The following is a 21,231-nucleotide window of genomic DNA, read 5'->3' as shown; positions in this document are numbered from 1 at the left end:
TTGTCCAGACGAAGGGAATCGGCCTCAAACGTCAACTATTTATTCAGTTCCATAGATGGTGCCTGACCTGATGAGTTTCTCTGGATTTCCAGCATCTGCAGAACTCTAGTGATTATATTGTTGTCTTTTGTCGCATCTCGCATCCTGATCAACAAACCACACCAAATTTCCAATACAGCTAAACGTACATGGTGAATAAAGTTGATCCTTGATTTGCAATTTTGCAGCTCAGTACTTAAAAAGGATTACTGTAGGTTACAATAAGATATATAAAAATAAACAATAAATAAATAGTGCAAAGGGAGAGCAAAATAGTTCATTGACCATTGAAAACTACCTCACCATCTTGCTCTCCTTATATGATATAATCAATGGGATGAAGGAGGCTGAATGGCGATTTGAATCATGTTTAGAATGAGTAACCAAAGGCCCCTATAGTCTTGTGGAATATGCCAACTATCTCTGATCTCCTGACCAGTCTTTGTGCTCCAACCAATGCCTCTGAAGCAATTTTGTTTCACACATTGCCAAAAGCAGCTAGTTGGTGGCAAAAGTATAGTGAAGTGAGAGAGGTATAGGGCAGGAATGTTTCTGAAGATAATGCAGGAAGTGGTGTTGAGGTGAAAGATAATCAAGACATGGTTGATGACTGTGAGATGGGATACCAAGTGTCCTAAAATAAGATGACATAAAGATTAGCTTTATTTGTCACGTGTACATTGAAACATCAAAATATACAGTGAAAAGGGTTATTTGTGTAAAATCAAATCAGTGAGGCTTGTGAGGGAGGCAGCCTGCAAATGTTGCCACACTTCTGGCACCAACATAGCATGCTCGCATCTTACCAGCCCTAATCCTAAGCATGTGATTTTGGAATGTGGGAGGAAATCAGAGCATCCGGAGGGTTCCACAGAGACGAGAACATACAAATTCTTTACAGACAGTGATGGGAATCAAACCCTGATCAGTGATTGCTGGCACTGTAAAGCAATTGCACAAACTGCTGTGTTATGTGCTGGAAAAAGTATAGATAACACAGGAAGCCTAGCAGTGAGATTTCCACAGAACAGTCTTTTGCTGGAATCCACTCTTAGTACCAGGGTGAAGTAGACAGAGAATGGAGCTTTGCTACTCAAAGGCTGACTCTGCGTTGTACAAAAGCTGTGCCAAAGAAATATAATGCTGGAATTGAAGCATTGAGTCCACAACCCTGCCGCAGATAAATACCTTGGGAACCCATTCCAATGAGTCAGTTTCAGCCACCATCTGGTGATCTTTACATCAATGTATCTAAGATTCCTAACTAAAGATACATTGCCCTTATGTTCTCCTCTAACTTTCACCCATAATCTTGAGGAAAACTGTTTACATGGAGAGTGATGAGTGCACAGAATGCCACGCCAGGGTTTGTGGTAAAGCCAAATATAATAGGGATGATTAAGTGACCCTTAGCCTCATCAGATGGATAGAGGGCTATGTAGGGGGGAAGGGTTAGATTGAACTTGGAGCAGTTTAAATGGTTGGCACAACATTATATGCATTGTCTGTACAGTGCTGTAGTGTTCTATGTTCTCCTGAATAAGGGAACTCTCTCTGATAGTGCAACTCTTTACAATACCAGTAATCACTGAATGGAGTTCAATTTCTGCAGCTGTCTGTAAGGAGTTTGTGCGTTCTCCCCATGACTGCATGGGTTTCTTCTAGGCGGTCCAGTTTCTTCCCAAATTCCGAAGATTTACGGGTCAGGATAGTGTTAGTGAGTAGTGGGCACATTATGTTAGCACAGGAAGCGTTGTGACCAGAAGATCCTCGGAGTGGTGTTGGTCATTGACACAAGTAACGCAGTTCACCAAATGTTTCAATATACACGTGATAAGTAAAGCTAATCTTTATCTTTCTCTATAGCAGAATGTTTCAGAGTCTGAGGGCTTTGAGATACATGTGATAAATAAAGCTAATCTCTCTTAAACTCTTCCCTGACCAATCTTTCTGCTCTAACCAATGCTTCTGAAACAATGTTGTTATTAACAGCACTGATTGGTCTGATCCTGTCTCCGCTGATTACTTGTCAAAGGATGCTTACTCTGCATGAGTTGATCAGGAGACCCCATTCACATGAGAACAAAGAATATAGAACATGCACTCTTTGGTCATTTTATTAGATACATCTGTACACCAGCTTGTTAATACAAATATCTAATGAGTCAATCCTGTGGCAGAAACTCAATGCATCAAAGAATGCAGACATGGTTGAGAGATTCATTGTTGTTCAGACCAAACATCAGAATGGGGAAGAAGTGTGACCTAAGTGACTTTGACCATGGAATTACTGGTACCAGACTAGGTGGTTTGAGTACCTCAGAAGTTGTTGATCTCCTGTGATTTTCATGCACAACAGTCTCTAGAGTTTATAGAGAATGGTGCAAAAACCAAAAAACAAGTCCAGTGAGCAGTAGTTGGGTGACTGAAAATGTCTTGTTAATGAGAGGTCAGAGGAGAATGGCCAGACTGGTTCAAGCTGACAAGAAAGCAACAATAACTCAAATAACCACGTGTTACAACAGTGGTGTGCGGAAGAGTATCTCTGAACGTACAATACGTTGGCCTTGAAGTGGATGGGCTACAGCAATAGAAGACCTTGAACATATACTCAGACTCATTCTTTATTAGGTACTGACCACTGAGTGTAGATCAGTACAACACCAAACGGGTAGGCCATTTGGCACACAATGTTCTGCTAATCTGGATGCCAATTTATACTAAAAATAAAGATTGGCTTTACTTGTCACTTGTATATCAGAATATTTGGCGAAATGCATCATTTGCGTCAATGACCAACACCATTCCAATGATCTGCTGGTCACAAAGCTTCCTGCGTCAACATAACTTGCCCACCACTCCTTTGTATCATCTGTATCCCTCCATTCTCTTAACTTTCATGTGTTTATCTAAAAGTTTCTTAAACTCCACCAAACTGCCTCTGCCACTACTATTCTTGGTAATCCATTCAAGGGAACTACCATGCTCTGTGTAAGCAATGTGCCCTTCTGAACTTCCCGCTTTTCTTAAAAGCTCATCCTCTGATTCTTGACATCTCTACCTGTTGTGTTTGATATTTAAGGATAGTGCAGAGCACACCAAGATGCCATCATGCAGAATATTTAGCTGAATTTTATTGATATCCCTACTTGTACAGTATGTAAACTCCTCCCATGTGGGAGTGGCTAATTGAGTGGCATAGGTTACAGCACTGTTAACTACCAGAACATCTCCTATTAGAAACATAGAAAACCTACAGCACAATACAGGTCCTTCAGCCCACAACGCTGTGCCGAACATGTACTTACTTTAGAAATTACCTAGGGTTACCCATAGCCCTCTATTTTTCTAAACTCCATGTACCTATCCAAGAGTCTCTTAAAAGACCCTATCGTATCCACCTCCACCACCATCACCGGCAGCCCATTCCATGCACTCACCACCCTCTGCATAAAAAACTTACCCCTGACATCTCCTCAGTACCTGCTTCCAAGCACCTTAAAACTGTATCCTCTCCTGTTAGCCATTTCAACCCTGGGAAAGAGTCTCTGATCGATGCCTCTCATCATCTTATACACCTTTATCAGGTCACCTCTCATACTACGTCACTCCAAGGAGAAAAGGCCAATTCCCCTTCTTGGTAAAAAAAAAGACTAGGTATGTACTTCTTGTCAATGGAACTGCATTGAAATTAGAGTCACTGAAATTGAGCAATTCAGTTCGCTTTACTTACAGCATGTAACTTAGGCACCTTACATAAAAATAATTGCCAACATTATAACTGCCTTTCTCTTTGTTTTTATCCCTTTTTTTAGAACAGTCTCATTTTGTGAAATGTTTTCAACATTAGAGCTCTTTAAAAATCACAAAATCTAATAGAGGACAAGGTAGGCTACATGAACTCTCTGGCAAATTGAAGGGATTATTTTACCTCTTTCATCATTTGCCCAAAACTATCATGCTATGGAGTATAACTCTGTAGTGGGACAGTTAACAACCCAATCTGGTATAGGTTCCTGGAAGTGTTGGAGCGAAATGAAGTTTCTTGAACAGGTGTGTCTACCTCAGGTAAGTAGTCCTTGTCATAAGGATCAGCCCACACTATTTCTTTCCTTGCCTTTTGTGGATGTTGAAGGAGCACAAGCACATACCTGTTCCACTTGATTTCACCTTGTGATGCCCTGATCACAAATGATCATGGTGCATGCTGCCAGACTATAGCTCCTTAGGTGAATTGGGCTGAAACTCAAGCAGCTTCACCACTCCTGACTTCATGCATGTTCTTTGTTTTCTTACATTGTGTTGTCTCAAAATTTCTCACTTTGTTTAAGCCTGATAAGTGAGGTTGGTGAAGGGAAAGAAGAATGAGCAAGCTTGTTCTCAGTATCCAGCCTATTGACCACTCTGATGGTCTGTAGCCATTCGCAAGAGTTGTGGAACAATAAGCCAGCAGTGCTTTATAGGGGCCCTTTGCCTTCTGCAGTAGTCTCTTAACAGTTAACGATTTTCCACTTCTCTGTTTGCCTGTGGGTGCCGTGGACTGCTTGTCTGGTGTTTGAACTCATAGTCCTTTGCAAAGGGTTTAAATTCTGAGCAGCTGAATTGTGGGCTGTTGTCTGAGACAAGTGTTTTGGATATTCCATAATGAGCAAATACAGCTTTCAGGTGCTGTGTGACTGCTGCTGAGGATGTAGGGGACAGCTTGGACACCTCAGCATTCCCTGAGCAGGAATCCACACTGAGAACATATTTGTCTCTTTTCAATTTGAAAGTGTATGCACCTGCAATTCGCCATGGTAAGTCTATGAATTCTGTAGGACAGCAAGGTTCAGCATGATTTTTGTGCTGTTTTGTGTATGCTTCATATTGCCTTACATAATCTCACAGCTGTGTGCTCAGATCAGGCCACTACATGGATTGGTTTACTCTTAAGAACATAGAACATAGAAACCCTAAAGCACAATACAGGCCCTTCGGCACACAAAGCTGTGCCAAACATGTCCTTACCTTAGAACTACCTAGGCTTACCCATAGCCCTCTATTTTTCTAAGCTCCATGTATCCATCCAGGAGTCTCTTAAAAGACCCTATCATTTCCACCTCCACCACCGCTGCCAGCAGCCCATTCCACGCACTCACCACTCTCTGCGTAAAAAACGTACCCTTGTTATCTCCTTCAGCCCTAGGAAAAAGCCTCTGATTATCCACACGATCAATGCCTCTCATTACCTTATACACCTCTATCAGGTCACCTGTTATCCTTCGTCACTCCATTGAAAAAAGGCTGGTTTCACTCAACCTATTCTCATAGGGCATGCTCCCCAATCCAGGCAACATCCTTGAAAATCTCCTCTGCACCCTTTCTATGGCTTCCACATCCTTCCTGTAGTGAGGCACAGTACTCCAAGTGAGGTCTGACCAGGGTCCTACATAGCTGCAACATTACCTCTTGGCTCTTAAACTCAATCCCACGATTGATGAAGGCCAATGAACTGTATGCCTTCTTAACCACAGAGTCAACCTGCATAGCAGCTTTGAGTGTCCTATGGACTCACACCCCAAGATCTCTCTGATCCTCCACACTGCCAAGAGTCTTGCCATTAATGCTATATTCTGCCATCATATTTGACTTACCAAAATGAACCACCTCACACTTATCTTGATTGAACTCCAGCTGCCACTTCTCAGCCCAGTTTTGCATCCTATCAATGTTCCACTGTAACCTCTGACAGTCTTCCACACTATCCACAACACCCCCAACCTTTGTGTCATAAGCAAATTTACTAACCCGTCCCTGCACTTCTTCATCCAGGTCATTTATAAAAATCACAGAGTAGGGGTCCCAGAACAGATCCCTGAGGCACACCACTGGTCACCGGCCTCCATGCAGAATATGACCCGTCTACAACCACTCTTTGCCTTCTGTGGGCAAGCCAGTTCTGGATGTACAAAGCAATGTCCCCTTGGATCCCATGCCTCCTTATTTTCTCAATAAGCCTTGCATGGGGTACCTTATCAAATACCTTGCTAAAATCCATAGACACTACATCTCTGGCTCTACCCTCATCAATATGTTTAGTTACATCCTCAAAAAATTCAATCAGGCTCATAATGCACGACCTGCCTTTAACAAAGCCATGCTGACTATTCCTAATCATATAATGCCTCTCCAAATATTCATAAATCCTGACTTTCAGGACTTTCAGGATCTTCTCCATCAACTTACCAACTACTGAAGTAAGATTTACTTGTCTATAATTTCTTAGGCTATCCCTACTCCCTTTCTTTAATAAAGGAACAACATTCGCAACCCTCCAATCCTCCAGAACCTCTCCTGGGACGGTTTGATGATGGGGACCATTGATGATGAAAAATCATCACCAGAGGCTCAGCAATCTCTTCCCTCGCTTCCCACAGTAGCCTGGAGTACATCCAGTCTGGTCTCAGTGACTTATCCAACTTGATGCTTTCCAAAAGCTCCAGCACCTCCTCTTCTTTAATATCTACATGCTTGAACTTTTCAGTCCTCTTAGGCAATTTCTTTTTTTTTGAGGAACTTTGCTCCACCCAGCATACCCAACATATGGTCAACAAAGGGCAGAAGAAACTTTGTCTCACTGTTTTATTCAGTTTTGTTAGATCAACACAGATCCTCAGTATACCATCTGGCTTTGGAATAGCAACAATGCCCGCACACCAGTCAGTAGGTCCATTGCCTCTAGTAATGATGCCAAGGCCTCTACTCTCTCAAGTTCAGCTTTGACTTTTATTCATCAATGGGACTGATACACATTCCGCTATGGACAGAGAGTAGGGCATCACTCCTGACCCCAGTTGGATACAATTCTCCTCTTTCAGTACCCCCAGGCCTGTGAACAACTCCAGGTGCTTCTCCTGCCATTAAACACTGTTTAGAGAATCCAAATTTACAAGGTTCAGCTTCTCGATGGCATATCATCCCAGTAGTAGTGAGTGGTGAACAACATACACATCCTTTTTTAACTGTTCCTCATTTTTACGGATGGAAGCAGTAAACATTCCTTTCACACTGAGCCCCACAAGCTCTTTCCCTGACTTTGTCTTTATCCTTTTTTTAGAACAGTCTCATTTTGTGAAATGTTTTCAACATTAGAACTCTTTTTTAAAACCACTAAATATGAACACTCCGGCAAGGTGAGATGATTATTTTGCCTCTTTAGTCACTTGTCTGGTTTCCCTGGCCCCATAAGCACTTCCTTTGTTGAGGTTAGTGTAATGTCTGCTTTCTTCCCCAGTTTTGTAAAGACATTCAGGGATGGCTGTGGCATTTGCCCCAGTATCCATTTTGAACATCTCACTGCCTCATTTTGCAACTGGGCTGTTTCTCACCAGCATTGTCTATTTAAAACTAACGCCCCAAGGAATGCTCTCTTCATCTGAATCATGGTCTCTTTGACCTCTGGAAGAACTGTTTTTGAATGACGCTGGCTTTTACAATGGCCAACTCTTTTACACTGGGGTATTTCACATCTTTTGCTGGACAGAGCTCTTTGACATGGATTAGAGACTTGCCACATTTTAACTGCTGTTTGGTTCACTTGCCTGTTTTGTTAGAGCTGAGCTCTATGTCACCTCTTTCTGTGGTCTTTCTGACTGCATCTTCTTTCTTTGTACCCTTCTTTTAGTACAGCTTCTAGCTTTACCTCAGCATCATTTTATTGATTTCTCTGACTTCTCTACTGTATCTGTGTCTCTGAGCACTTCCCCAGGCTAGTGGCCCACAGATTATTACAATATATCTACTTTTGGGTGTAGCTGCCCTGGCTAGTTCTCAGCTCATACGGTACAATTAGCACAGGCAGTTTAGGTTGATAAGTTTCTGGATATTTTTCATAGATATATGCAAACAAGAACAGTCTTACTGTAAGTTCTTTCTTGTTGAGGATCTCACCTGGTCTGTAGCATCAGTTCATTGATGATCAACCACTTCTGACATCATGTTGTGTTCGATTTTGAGGGACAGTACAGAGCACACCAAGATGCCAGCATGCAGGATATTCAAGTGAACTTCATTGATAGACCTGCTTGTACAGTATGTGATCTCCTCCCACTTGTGAGTGGCTAACTGAAGTGGCATACTAATAATACTATTAACTACCTGATGCACCATCAATAACTCTCTGAGATGTGAGGCGATATATCAGCTTTTATTGACTGGAAGAAAGAACAAGCAGTAGTTGACCACCATACTACATCCTGGAGACTGAGGGCAGGGCTCAGGCCTCAATCTCCTTTATACCGGGGTCTGTGGGAGGAGCCACAGGAGCAGTCAGCGGGGGGGGGGGGGGGTGTCCAGACAGGTATATGTAGTTCACCACACTACCACAATGTACAGTAGCCAGTGCGCAGGTGCAGGAAACGTCAGAGACATCAGAAGGCAGGCAGGGCACCACTAAGTGCAGTGAGTTCTTTCTCCTTACATGGGGGCTTTTCTTATTTTTTAAAAACCATAAAAGAGAGATAGGGTCTACTGGAGCAGCCATCATCGGAGTGGGGGCTAGAGTCAGAGTAGGAACGGGGCTTTGACAAGAAGAGGTTGAGGCGTAAGAAATAGTTAAAAAGGGTCAGTTTTTCCTTTCGTTCTTGCTGAATTGGTCTTGCCCGTAGTACAGAGCAGGTAGGATGGCAGATATGGCAGTGGAATGTAGGAATTCATGGAACCTAATGGTCTCCCAGATGACTACACCTGCGAGAAGTGCAGCCAACTCCAGCTCCTGCTCCCAAAAGACCACTTTAAGGAACAGGAGTTCGGTGTGTCAATTTTAATGGAAAGAGAATCATAAACAAGGTGGATGAACTTAGAGCGTAGATCAGTAAGTGGAACTTTGATGTTGTGGCCATTAGAGAGACTTGGGTGACTCAGGGGCAGGAATGGCTGCTGAGTGTTGTGGGCTTTAAGTGTTTCAAAAAAGACAGGGAGGGAGGCAAAAGAGGTGTGGGCATGCCATTGCTAATTAGGGACAGGATCATGGCTGCAGAAAAGGAGAAAGTCATGGGGGATTATCTACTGAATCAGTGTGGGTGGAAGTCAGAAACAGGAAGGGAGCAATAACTCTACTGGGTGTTTTTTATAGACCACTCCTGTAGTAACAGAGATGTCAAGGAGCAGACAGTGAGGCAGATTCTGGAAAGGTGCAATAATAATAAGGTTGTTGTGATGGGTGATTTTAACTTTCCTAGTACTGACTGGCATCTCCTTAGAGCAAGGGGCTTAGATGGGGTAGAGTTTGTTAGGTGTGTTCAGGAAGGATTCCTGACACAATATATAGATAGGCCAACTAGAGGAGAGGCTGTACTTGATCTGGTATTGGGAAATGAATGTGGTCAGGTATCAAATCTCTCGGTGGGAGAGCATTTTTGAGGTGGTGTTCACAATTATCTCCTCTACCATATCGCTGAAAGGTTTAGGAGTAGACAATTTGGGAAAACATTTAACTGGGGTAGGAGGAAATATGAAGCTATTAGGCAGAAACTTGGAAGCATGATTTGGGAGCAGATGTTCTCAGGGAAATGCATGGCAGAAATGAGGCAAATGTTCAGCAGCATTCTGCATAGGTATGTTCCATTGAGGCAGGAAAAGGATGGTAGGCTAAAAGAATCATGGTGTAGAAAAGGATGTAGAAAATCTAGTTAAAAAGAAAAGAAAAGCACGAAAGTTTCAAGAAACTAGATACTGTTAGAGCTCTAGAAAGTTACAAGGTTGCCAGGAAGGCTTAAGAATAAAATTAGGAGAGCTAGAAGGGGCCATGAGAAAGCCTTGGAAGACCCCAAGGCATTCTACAAGTATGTGAAAAGCAAAAGGATGAGCCGTGTGAGAATAGGACCAATCAGATGTGATAGTGGAAACATGTGCATGGAGTCGGAGGAGGTAACAGAGGTACTTAATGAATACTTTGCCTCAGTTTTCACCTGAAAAAAGGACCTTGGCAATTTTGGGATGACTTACAGTGGACTGAAATGGTTGAGCATGTAGACATTAAGAAAGACTATGTGCTACAGCTTTTGAAAAGCAGTAAGTTAGGTAAGTTGCCAAGTGTGGATGAACTATACCCCAGTGCTACTGTGGGAAGTGAGGGAGGAGATTGCTGAGCCTCTGGTGGTGATCTTTGCATCATCAAGTACCAGAGGATTGAAGGGTTGCAAATGTTGTTTCCTTGTTCAAGAAATGGAGTAGAAATAACCCAGGAAATTATAGAGTAGTGAGTCTTACTTCAGCGGTGGGCAAGTTGTTGGAGAAGATCACGAGAGGCAGGATTTATGAGCATTTAGAGAGACATACTCAGATTAGGATAGGCAGCAAGGCTTTGTCAAGAGCGGGTCATGTCTTATGAGCCTGATTGAATTCTTTGAGGATGTAACAAAACACATTGAAGAAGGTAGACCAGTGGATGTAGTGTATATGGATTTCAGTAAAGCATTTGATACGGTTCCCCATGCAAGGCTCACTCATGAAGTAAGGAGGCATGGAACCCAAGGAGACTTTGCTTTATGGATCCAGAACTGGCTTGCCCACAGAAGGCAAAGTGTGGTTGTAGATGGTTCATAACCTGCATGGAGTTCAGTGACCACTGGTGTTATGCAGGGATCTGTCTGGGACCCCTCCTCTTTGTGATTTTTATAAATAATCTGGATGAGAAAGTAGAAAGGTGGGCTAGTAAGTTTACTGATGACACAAAGGTTCGAGGTGTTGTGGATAGTCTGGAGGGTTGTCAAAGGTTACAGCAGGATATCGATAGTTTGCGGAACTGGGCTGAGAAATGGCAGATGGAGTTCAACTGAGATAAGTGTGAAGTTGTTTACTTTGTTAAGTCAAATTTGAAGACAGAATATAATATTAATGGTAAGACTCTTGGCAATGTGGAGGATCAGAGAGATCCGTGTCCATACGATACTCAAAGCTGTTGCACATGTTGACAGTGTTGTTAAGAAAGCTTATGGTGTGTTGGCCCTCATCAACAGTAGGATGGAGTTCAAAAGCCATGAGGTAATGTTATGGCTATATAAAACCTTAGTGTGTTTTTTTGTCATTTTAAAACCTTAGTTAGACCCCACTTGGAGTACTTCAAGAATATTTCTTGAAATATTATGTACAGTTCTGGTCACCCATTAAGGAAGGATATGGAGATTCTTGCGAGGGTGCAGAAAAAGTATACCAGGAAACTGTGCCTGGATTAGAGTACGAGCCACAAGAAAATGTTGGACAAACTGTTCTCCCTCAAGCCTTGGAAGCTGATTGGAGACCTGATAGAAGTTTTTTAAATTATAAGAGTTATCCATAGGGTAGGCAGTCAAAATCTTTTTTAGGGGTACAGAACATAGAAATTTACAGCTCATTACAGGCCCTTCGGCCCACAATGTTGTGCTGATCATGTAACCTACTTTAGAAACTGCCTAGAATTTCCCTACCCCAAAGCCCTCTATTTTTCTAAGCTCCATGTACCTATCTAAGAGGCTTTTAAAAGAACCTATTGTATCCACCTCCACCACTGTTGCTGGCAGTGCATTCCATGCACCCACCACTATCTGTGTGAAAAACTTGCCTCTGATATCCCCCCCCCACCCCCGCACCTACTTCCAAGCACCTTAAAACTATGCCCCTCGTGTTAGCCATTTCAGCCCTAGGAAAAAGCGTCTGGCCATCCACACAATCAATGACTCTCATCAACTTATACACCTTTATCAAGTCACCTCTCATTCTCTATCGCTCCAAAGAGAAAAGGCCGAGTTCACTCAACTTATTCTCATAAGGTACACTCTCTGGTCCAGGCAACATCCTTGCAAATCTCATCTGCACCCTCTCTATAATATCAATACCCTTCCTGTAGTGAGGTGACCAGAACTGTACACAATATTTTAAGGTTTATACAGCTGCAGCATGACTTCTTTACTTTTATGCTCAACATACTTACCAAGGAAGGTGAGCATGTTATATGTCTCCTTTATTACCTCATCCATTTGTGACAGAAGCAGAATTAGGCCATTCAGCCCACTGAGTCTACTCAAGAACTTATTAATCTCCTCTTTAAATATACCCAAAGACTAGGCATCCACAATGGTCTGTGGCAATGAATTCCACAGATTTATCTCCATCTGGCTGTAAGGGGATATCCTTCAATTCTGAGGCTGTGCCCTCTGGAGCTGAACTCCCCCACTATTGGAAACATTCCCTCCATGTCCACTATATCTAGGCCTTTCAATATTCAGTATTCAGAAGGTTTCAATGAAATGCCCCTCATTCTTCTAAACTCCAGTGAATACAGGTCAAGAACCATCAAGTGCCCCTCATATGATAACCTTTTTATTACTGGAATCATTCTCATGAATGTCCTCTGGACCCTCTCCAGTACCAGAACATCCTGCATTAGATAATGGGCCCAAAACTGCTCAAAATACTGTAAATGTGGTCTGAGCAAAGCTTTATAAGTCCTACACACTACATCCATGCTTTTATATTATAGTCCTCTGGAAATCAATGCTAACATTGCATGTGCCTCACGACTAACTCAACTTTTAGTGAACTTTGAGAAGGGCAAAGGTGAGGTGGGGTTGGGGGGTGGGAGAGCGTTGTATACTTTCTCTGTTTCTGTAAAACGCAAATCCGTCTCTGCTATCAGCTGGTTTGTCATTTCATGCAGTTGTTACGCAACATTATAATGAATTGTGAAAAGCTACTGTAATCAGTGACTAATGGGCATCAGTAGAGCACGTCAAGAAATGCCCCGATTAAGATGTCCCGAGGGCAGCCTACAGTTCAGACAAAAGGAGACTATTTCAAGTTTCAGACAGTGACAATTATGGACCATGTCAGATCAAACTAATTAAGAAGAGTATCTATAAAGAAAGCAAGTGCTGTTTTTCAAGCCTGTTTCTAACTTTGCCATTCAGCTAACATTGTCTTTCAATGTGTGGTTAAACTGCGAGACCCAGAGTCAGTGAGATGAACACTGACTCCACATACAGTTCCACTCTGCTTGAGACTGGGAAAGCATGCACTTGGCTGACATTGAGAGCAGTTGTAGAATAAGTAGCAGTTTTGTTAGCTGCTCGCAAAACGTCAATGTATGTCGCCAACGCCAGGACCCCCTCCTGAGCCTGTCCCATCAGCACTGATCTGACTCCACAGCTTTGGCCTTCAGCCATCAGGCTCCTGGATTGGCTGCACTTGCCTTAGCATTGTACCAGCTCCATGGCTGTAGACTCACTTTTGGGGACTCTGTGGTTTGTGTTCTGTGTACTATTTGTTTACTTTTACTATTGTTTTCACAGTGTGTTCTTTCTTTTAACATTAGATATTTGACTGTCTTTGTTCAGAGTTCAAAGTAAATTCATTATCAAAGCACAGATTCATTTTCTTGTGGGCATACTCAATAAATGCATAAATTATAGAACCAATGAAAGACTGCACCCAACAGGATGGACAACCAGTGCGCAAAAGATGATAAACTATGCAAATACAAAAGAAAAATAAAGAAGTCATAATAATAAATAAATAAGCAATAAATATCAACAACATGAGATGAAGAGTACTAAAAAGTGTGTTCATAGGTTGTGGCAACAGTTCAGTTATGGAGCAAGTGAAATTGGGTGAGGATATTCCCTCTGGTTCAAGAGCTGATGGTTGAGGAGTAATAACTGTTCCTGGGAGTGTGAGTCCTAAGGCTCCCGTACTACCTGCCTGTGGGCAGCAGTGAGAAGAGAGCATGACCTGGATGGTGGGGGTCCCTGATTATGGATGCTGCTTTCCTGCTCTGTGTAGATGTGCTCAGTGGTGGGGAGGGCTTTACCCGTGATGCACTGGGCCATATCCACTATTTTTTCTAGATTGTTCTATTCAAGGGCACTTGATGCAGTCAGTCAATATACTCTCCACTACACTTCTATAGAACTTTGTCAAAGTTCTATACATCTTGCTGAATCTTGCAAATTTCTAAGGAAGTAGAGGCACTGCATGCTTTTGTCATAATTACACTTACATGCTGGAACCAGGACCTGTTGTGTGGGCTTGTTTGTGGATTCTATTGTGTTTCTTTATTTTGTGGCTGTCTGCAAGAAGATGAATCTCAAGGTTGTACAATATATGGTATTCATACTTTGATAATAAATGTACTTTGATACTTTGAATCAGTAGTGGAAAGGGCAGTGGGCTGTCAGAGGTGCTCAGTATGGATCAGACGTTAAACATTCTTCCCTTCTGAACCTATGCACTCAGTTTCAAGGACTCTGCAGCTCATGTACTCAATATTATTTATTTATTTATTATTGTTGTTTTTATTTTTCTTATATTTCCACAGTTAGTCTTCCTTTCCACATTGGTTGCTTGTCAGTCTTTATGTGTTGTTTCTCAGTGATTCTATTGTACTTTGTTCTACTGTGAATGTCTGTAAGAAAATGAATCTCAGGTTTGTATATGGTGACATATATGGACTTTGATAATAAATTTACTTTGAACTGCTCTTATGAGGAAGCTGGGAGATTCCTCATGTATACAAAGCAATATTTAATCCTGACCAATATCTCTAAAACTTACAATTGCATTATTATGGTGTTGTTGTTTTTAAAAGTTTGTAAAGATCAAAAATTACAAAACATACAAAATTATGAGGGGTATAGATAGGGTAAATGCAATTAAGTGTTTTCACCTAGTTTGGGTGAGGCTAAAACTGGAGGTTATAGGTTAAGGGTGAAATATTTATGGGGTACCTGGAAGAGAATTTCTTCAGTCAGAGGATGATGTGCATGTGGAGCAAACTGCCAGTGTTAGAGGTAGATGCAGGGTCAATTTCAACATTTCAGAGAATTTCGTATAATTAAATGGATGGGAGGGATATGGAGGTGTAAGGAAGGGTATGGAGGAGTATGGTCCAGGTGCAGATCTAAGCAGAATAACAGATCGGTCCAAACTTGATGGGCCAAAGTGCCTGTTTCTTTGCTGTACTGCTTTAAGACTCTGTGTCTGTATTAGCTTTATTTGTCATGTGTACAACAAAACATCAAGATCTACAGTGAAATATGTTCTCTGTGTCAAATCAGATCCAGCTTGCGAGTGTTACTATGGCTACCAACACCAATGTAGCATGTCCACAACTCACTAATTCTAACCATAGGTCTTTGGAATGTGGGAGGAAACCGGAGCACTGGGAGAATGTGCAACCTCCTTACAGACAGTGGCAGGAATCGAACCCCAATTAGTAATCTTTGGTGCTGTAAAGCGATTGTGCTAACCACTATGCTACCATGCCAATTCCTACAGAAGCTGATTGCATGTTCTGTACATTAAAGCTGTAGACCAACATCCTGAGGATGGGACAGGTACTACACAAATCTTCATGTTCCTTCCTTTACTTTGATCACATTTATGGGTTGAATCAAGGTAGTTCACAGATCAGAATTATTACACCAAAAGACATTTAACTCCAAATGTGTTAGATGGAAAATAAATACTCAGACTAACAAATTTATAGTCATTAGGCTGATGGAGAATTAATTGCAAACCTCTTCAATATACTTCGTACATATTAGTGGGACAAAATGTGGTACAAAAAGTTTCCCATGTAAGCTTAATGGCTTGACATTTGCTACCCTTGAATTTTAACGCACAAGCCTGTCTGCAAGGTCACATTCCCTCTACACGTAATTCAAGAACACTTCAACGGGAGGAGTCAAGTCAACCCTCAGCGTTTTGAGAATGTAAGAGACAGAGGTAGAATGTCTCCTGCAGACAGCAGATGCTGCAATTTGGAGCAACTCAAAGGAACAAAGGAATCTAAGGAATTGAATGGGTCATGCATTGCTGTGGAACAAAATGGACAGCCTGACTCAGACTAGTTGAAAGGATTCCCCCCGTGACAGAGATACAACCAGCCAGAATGCTCTCCACCGTACATCTATAGAAATTTGATAGAGTTCTTGGTGACATATCTCCTTAAATTCCTAATGAGGTATAGCTGCTAGCAACCCATGTCTTTGGGATGTGCGAGGAAATCATTTGTCACAGAGTGACCATGCAAACTCCACACAGACAGCACCAGTGGTCAGGATTGAACCCGCGACTCTGCCGCTGTGAGGCAGCAGCATGCAGGTGTTATGTAAATGCAATTCTAGTTTTTTTTTGTTTCAAGATAAATTTTATCAGTATCACTAAACAATGAAGAATAATTTTTAAGACTATTTAAGCTTGCCAGCTTGATGTGGTATTTTATTGTCTTAAAGGTTTATTAAAATCCCAAACTCAATCTACCTCATCATAGTCTTGCACTTCATTGTCTGTGTGCCCTGCTCTTTCTCTGAAAATGTAGCACGCTATTCTGCATTCTATTGTTTACCCTTGTTCTAACTCAATGCATTACGTAATGAACTAATTACATAGTGGGGTATGAGCCCCACCACCCAGTAACCATTGATTTAACACTTTACAATGACCAGTTAATCTACTAGTTGATACATCTTCACAATGTGGGAGAAAACCAGAGCACCCGGAGGAAACCCATGCTCTCACAAAGAGAAGGTACAAACTCCTTACAGGCAGCACTGGAATGGATCCAGACTCTGGAACACCCCAAGCCGTTACAGAGTTGTGCTAACCACTACGCTACTGTGGCGCCTACAGTAGTTCTGTGTTCTATAAAACAACACAATACAATGAAGCAGTGAAGGCTACTTCAGGAAATACATTTAAGACAGGGTTGGGTAGCTTTTTTGCATATTGGGGGAATTAAGGGTTATGGGGAAAAGGCAGGTAGGTGGAGATGATTCCATGGTCAGATCAGCCATGATCTTATTCAATGGCGGTGCAGGCTCGACAGGCCAGATGGCCTACTCCTGCTCCAATTTCTTGTTCTTATGTTTTTATTAAAATGGAGAGCTGAATTTTACCATCTAAATTCAGGTTCAGGCTCTCTGTAATACAAAATGAGAGCCTGTGATTTAATAGCAGCTTACGGAGGAACTATTTGTCAATGAAATGGCCCTGGTGATACGTTGCCAAAGACTCTCTGTGTTACTCAGCAAAGTTTAAAATATTGCTCTGTGCCTTCTCGTCATTGTTTAATAGTCCAAAACACTTCAAAGTTCTGAGAAGATGGTCTGTAAGGACAGTGATGAATGAATTGGAAACCTTGTGAAAAAGGCTACTGTGAAGATCAGTCTATGGCTGGTGAGGGAATTGTCAAGAGGAATCCTTGATATAAAAATTCTTGCAATTAGGTCTCAGAGAATGATAAAGAAAAGCATGTTAGAGAGTTGAAGTCGAATTTATTGTCATAGGCACAAGTAGATGTATGAAAAGATGTAATGAGAAACTTGCAGCAGCAACACAGGCATAAAGCAGAGAATCAAAAATATAAATTATATGTAGTTTTCACAAAAAAGAACACAATTATCACAAAAAAATCACAGAAGATTCTGCAGAAGCTGAAATACTTGAACAACACAAACAAAACACTGGTGGAACTCAGGAAGTCAGACAGCATCTACAGAGTCCAATAATCAGTCAGACTCAGATTTATTTGTCACATGTACATTAAAACATGCAGTCAAATGCGTCACTTGCGTTAACCAACACAGCTGAGGCGGTGCTGGGGAAGCCTGCAAGTGTTGCCACACATTCTGACGCCAACGCAGCATGTCCACTGTTTCCAGCAGAAGAACATAGAACACAACAAACAACAAAACAACAGCAACAAAACAAGACCCTTTGCTCTCTCCCACCCAAATGCACCTGGACAATGCTCCAACCCCAGAGCAGGCCTCTGAGCCTTCAGTCTTCAGACAATGGCCTTTGACTTCCAGACTCCGATTGACCTTCAGGCTTCGACCTTCAGTATTGACCCCCAGACTACCTGATGATAACATTTATTCCAGCAGCACACCATCCAGGAGTCTATTTGACATCCATAGCGATGTTTTTAACAATGTTTGTTTCAATCAAAGTAAAATTATTCATAATAAAAAAATATACATTCAGTAGCCACTTCATTAGGTGCACCTGCTCGTTGCAACTATCTAAGCAGCCAACCACGTGACATCAACTTCATGCATAAAAGCAGGCAGACATGGTCAAGAGGTTCAGTTGTTACTCAGACCGAACATCAGAAAGGGGAAGAAATGTGATCTAAATGATTTCGACTGTGGAAAGATTGTTGGTGCCCAAGTATCTCACAAACCGATGATCTCCTGGGATCTTCACACACAGCAGTCTCGAGAGTTTATAGAGAATGGTGATAAACAAAAAGACACCCAGAGAGTGGCAGTCCTGTGGGTGGAAATGCCTTGTTAATGAGAGAACTCAGAGGAGAAAGGCCAGACTGGTCCAAGCTGACAGAAAGGTGACATGGTAGCGAAGCAGTTAGTGTAATGTTTTACAATTCCAGCGACCCAGGTTCAATATCCACTGCAGGCTGTAAGGAGTTTTACGTTTTCACCATGAGTGCGTGGGTTTCCTCTGAGTGTTCTGGTTTCCATACCACATCCCAAAGACGTACAGCTTAGTTGGTTAATTAGTCACATTGGCATAAATGGGTGGCATGAGTTCGTTGGGCCTGTTACCACATGATATCTCTAAGCAAGTCCAAAATAACCGTGCATTACAACAACGGTGTTCCAAAGAGCATTTCTGAACACACATCAAACCTTGAAAGTGGATGAGCTACAGCAGCAGAAGACTATGAACCTACACTCAGTGGCCACTTTATTAAGTACCTCCCATACCTAATAAAATGGCCGCTGTATAAGAATAAACAGTGCTAAACCTTTACATTTTGGATAATGTATTCACTAATGTTGAATTTTTTTTTGACCAATAGTATTTTGGCAGCCCTTTGCCCTCCTAAAAGATACACCAGTGGAATACTTGAGGGGCTTCCCCACCTGGCTTAGCCCCTTGACAAAGGGAAAGGTAAACTTAGGTAGAGGGATAGGTAATTGGGGGAATGGATTAAAGGGTGTGATTAGCTTATGATCTATTGTCTTACAGGTACCTTACGTTACTGAGCAGTCAGAAAGAAACTCTACCCAGCAACAGGTGACGCACTAGGCATTGTTCTCTAAAAGTGCTAAGCATAACTAAATATGGGTATAGAATGATTGAAGGGGCATCTCAAGGTATAACTATTTGGGACAGAACATTCGAGAGAAGGGGGAAGTGTCAGGGGAAGGTGCCAATATGAGGAACTTAGGTTGTATCCAGGCTAGTCTTGGCAGAAATAATTATAACTAACCAATAATGATTTTACATCTAATTGTATATTAACATGTGATCGAAACTATTCTAAAATTGTCTTAACTCACATAATTGTATGATTTCCTACAAATAATACTATAAATTGGGTAGAATTGTAAGTCCAGACGGAAAAGCTCAGACTATCTCCTTGGTTAGTCTATGATTTCCCCATAGCATCCTATAAATAAAAAGTGAAGCTGGATGAAGCATTGCTTGTTTTATGGTTTTATTCAATTCATGGTACGTTGCATTATTGCATCGGGTCGATCTGTCTTTGACACCCTCACTGTCCAGTAGTGGAAGAACATTAGATTGTGGTCCTTTCCCACCGAGCCTGTGCATTGGCTGCACCAAGGTAAGTATTGGCTGGGACTCTGAGGTCAGTCAACCTCCTTCCCAGAGTGGAAATACTACTGGGCATAGCTTTGAGATGAGAGGGAGATGTGCAAGGCATGCTTTTTTACACAGAGGGGTAGGGATGTGCTGCCAGGGCTAGCTGTGGAAGCAGACACAATAGTAGCATGTAACTGGCACTTGAATGGGAAGGGAATAGAAGGATATGGATCATGTGCAAGTAACTGAGATTAGCTTCATTATGCATTATGGTAATCATGGAAAGGCCTTGTTCCTGTGTTACTCTGTTCCGTGTCCTATTCAGCCATAAGAACTTGGAATCACAATAATGAATTCAGAGCTGGGTGAACTTCTATAAAGTTGAAAGTACACTCTCAAACATCGAAAGGCACAGATAGAGTAGACATGGAGAGCATATTTTAAATATTTGGAGAGTCTAATAGCAGAGGGCAAAGCCTCAGAATAGAGGTTCACCATTTACAACAGAGATGAGGAGGAATTTCTTTAGCCAGAAGGTGGTGAATCTATGGAATTCATTGCCACAGATGGAAGCCGAGTTTTTGGGTGTAGGAGTATTTAAAGCAAAATTTGATAGGTTCTTGATTAGTCAGTGCACCAAAGGTTTTGGAGGGAAGGCATGAGAATGGGTTTGAGAGGGAAAATAAATCAGCCATAATCAAATGGCAAAGCAGATTCATTAGGACAAATGGTCTAATTCTGCTCTTATGTCTTATGGTCTTCTAGTATGAATCAGAAACAGAATCAGGTTTATTACCACTGACATATGTCATGAAGCTTGCAAGCATCTTTGATGACATAGCAAGTCTCCTCAAACTCCTAATGAAATATAGCTTCTTTGTAATTGCATCAATATATTGGGCCCAGGATAGATCTTGAGAGACGTTGACACTGAGAAACTTAAATCTGTCTATACTTTCCACTGCTGACCCCCCTCGATGAGCACAAGTTCTCAGAGAAAGTGGTTGAGGCGGGTACAATAACAGCATTTAAAAGACATTCATAGGGAAGGTTTAGAGGGATATGCACCAAATGCAAGCAAATGGGACTTGTTCAGGTAGACAACATGATCAGTATGGATGTGATGGGCAGAAGGGCCTCCTTCTGTGCTGCACAACTATCATTCTTTGACTCAGCCAACCCCTTCCTCCTGTTTCTGTGTAAAGATTTACTGTTGTTCCTGACATGCCAATATTCTGAAGTCATCGCTTTGATTTCCAGGATGAGGGAGCATATAACTCCTGACCTTGCTATTCTGCATTGTCTTCCTGTATCTTTTAGAATTGATTTTACTTATTTTTAAAGCTTTTAATGGTCTGGGACAGTAGTACATCACAGAAGCAATTTTGTTTTATAATTCTGCTCGAACCAGCAGGTCTTTTTCCACAGGTCTTCTAAATTTAAACAATCTCCCTCAAAAGATAATAGGCAGGTCAGTTTGTTTGAACTACACTCTTAAACTGTGAAACTCAATACCCAAAACTATATGGGATGCAGAAACAGTTGTCTCTTATAAGTGTAAAGGGGATTTCTTCTTTTTCTTTGTTACTGTGTATGTAATCAAAA

Source organism: Hypanus sabinus, chromosome 8 (assembly GCF_030144855.1).
Source record: "Hypanus sabinus isolate sHypSab1 chromosome 8, sHypSab1.hap1, whole genome shotgun sequence".
Taxonomy (NCBI): Eukaryota; Metazoa; Chordata; class Chondrichthyes; order Myliobatiformes; family Dasyatidae; genus Hypanus; species Hypanus sabinus.
Note: the sequence above shows the minus strand (reverse complement) of the source record.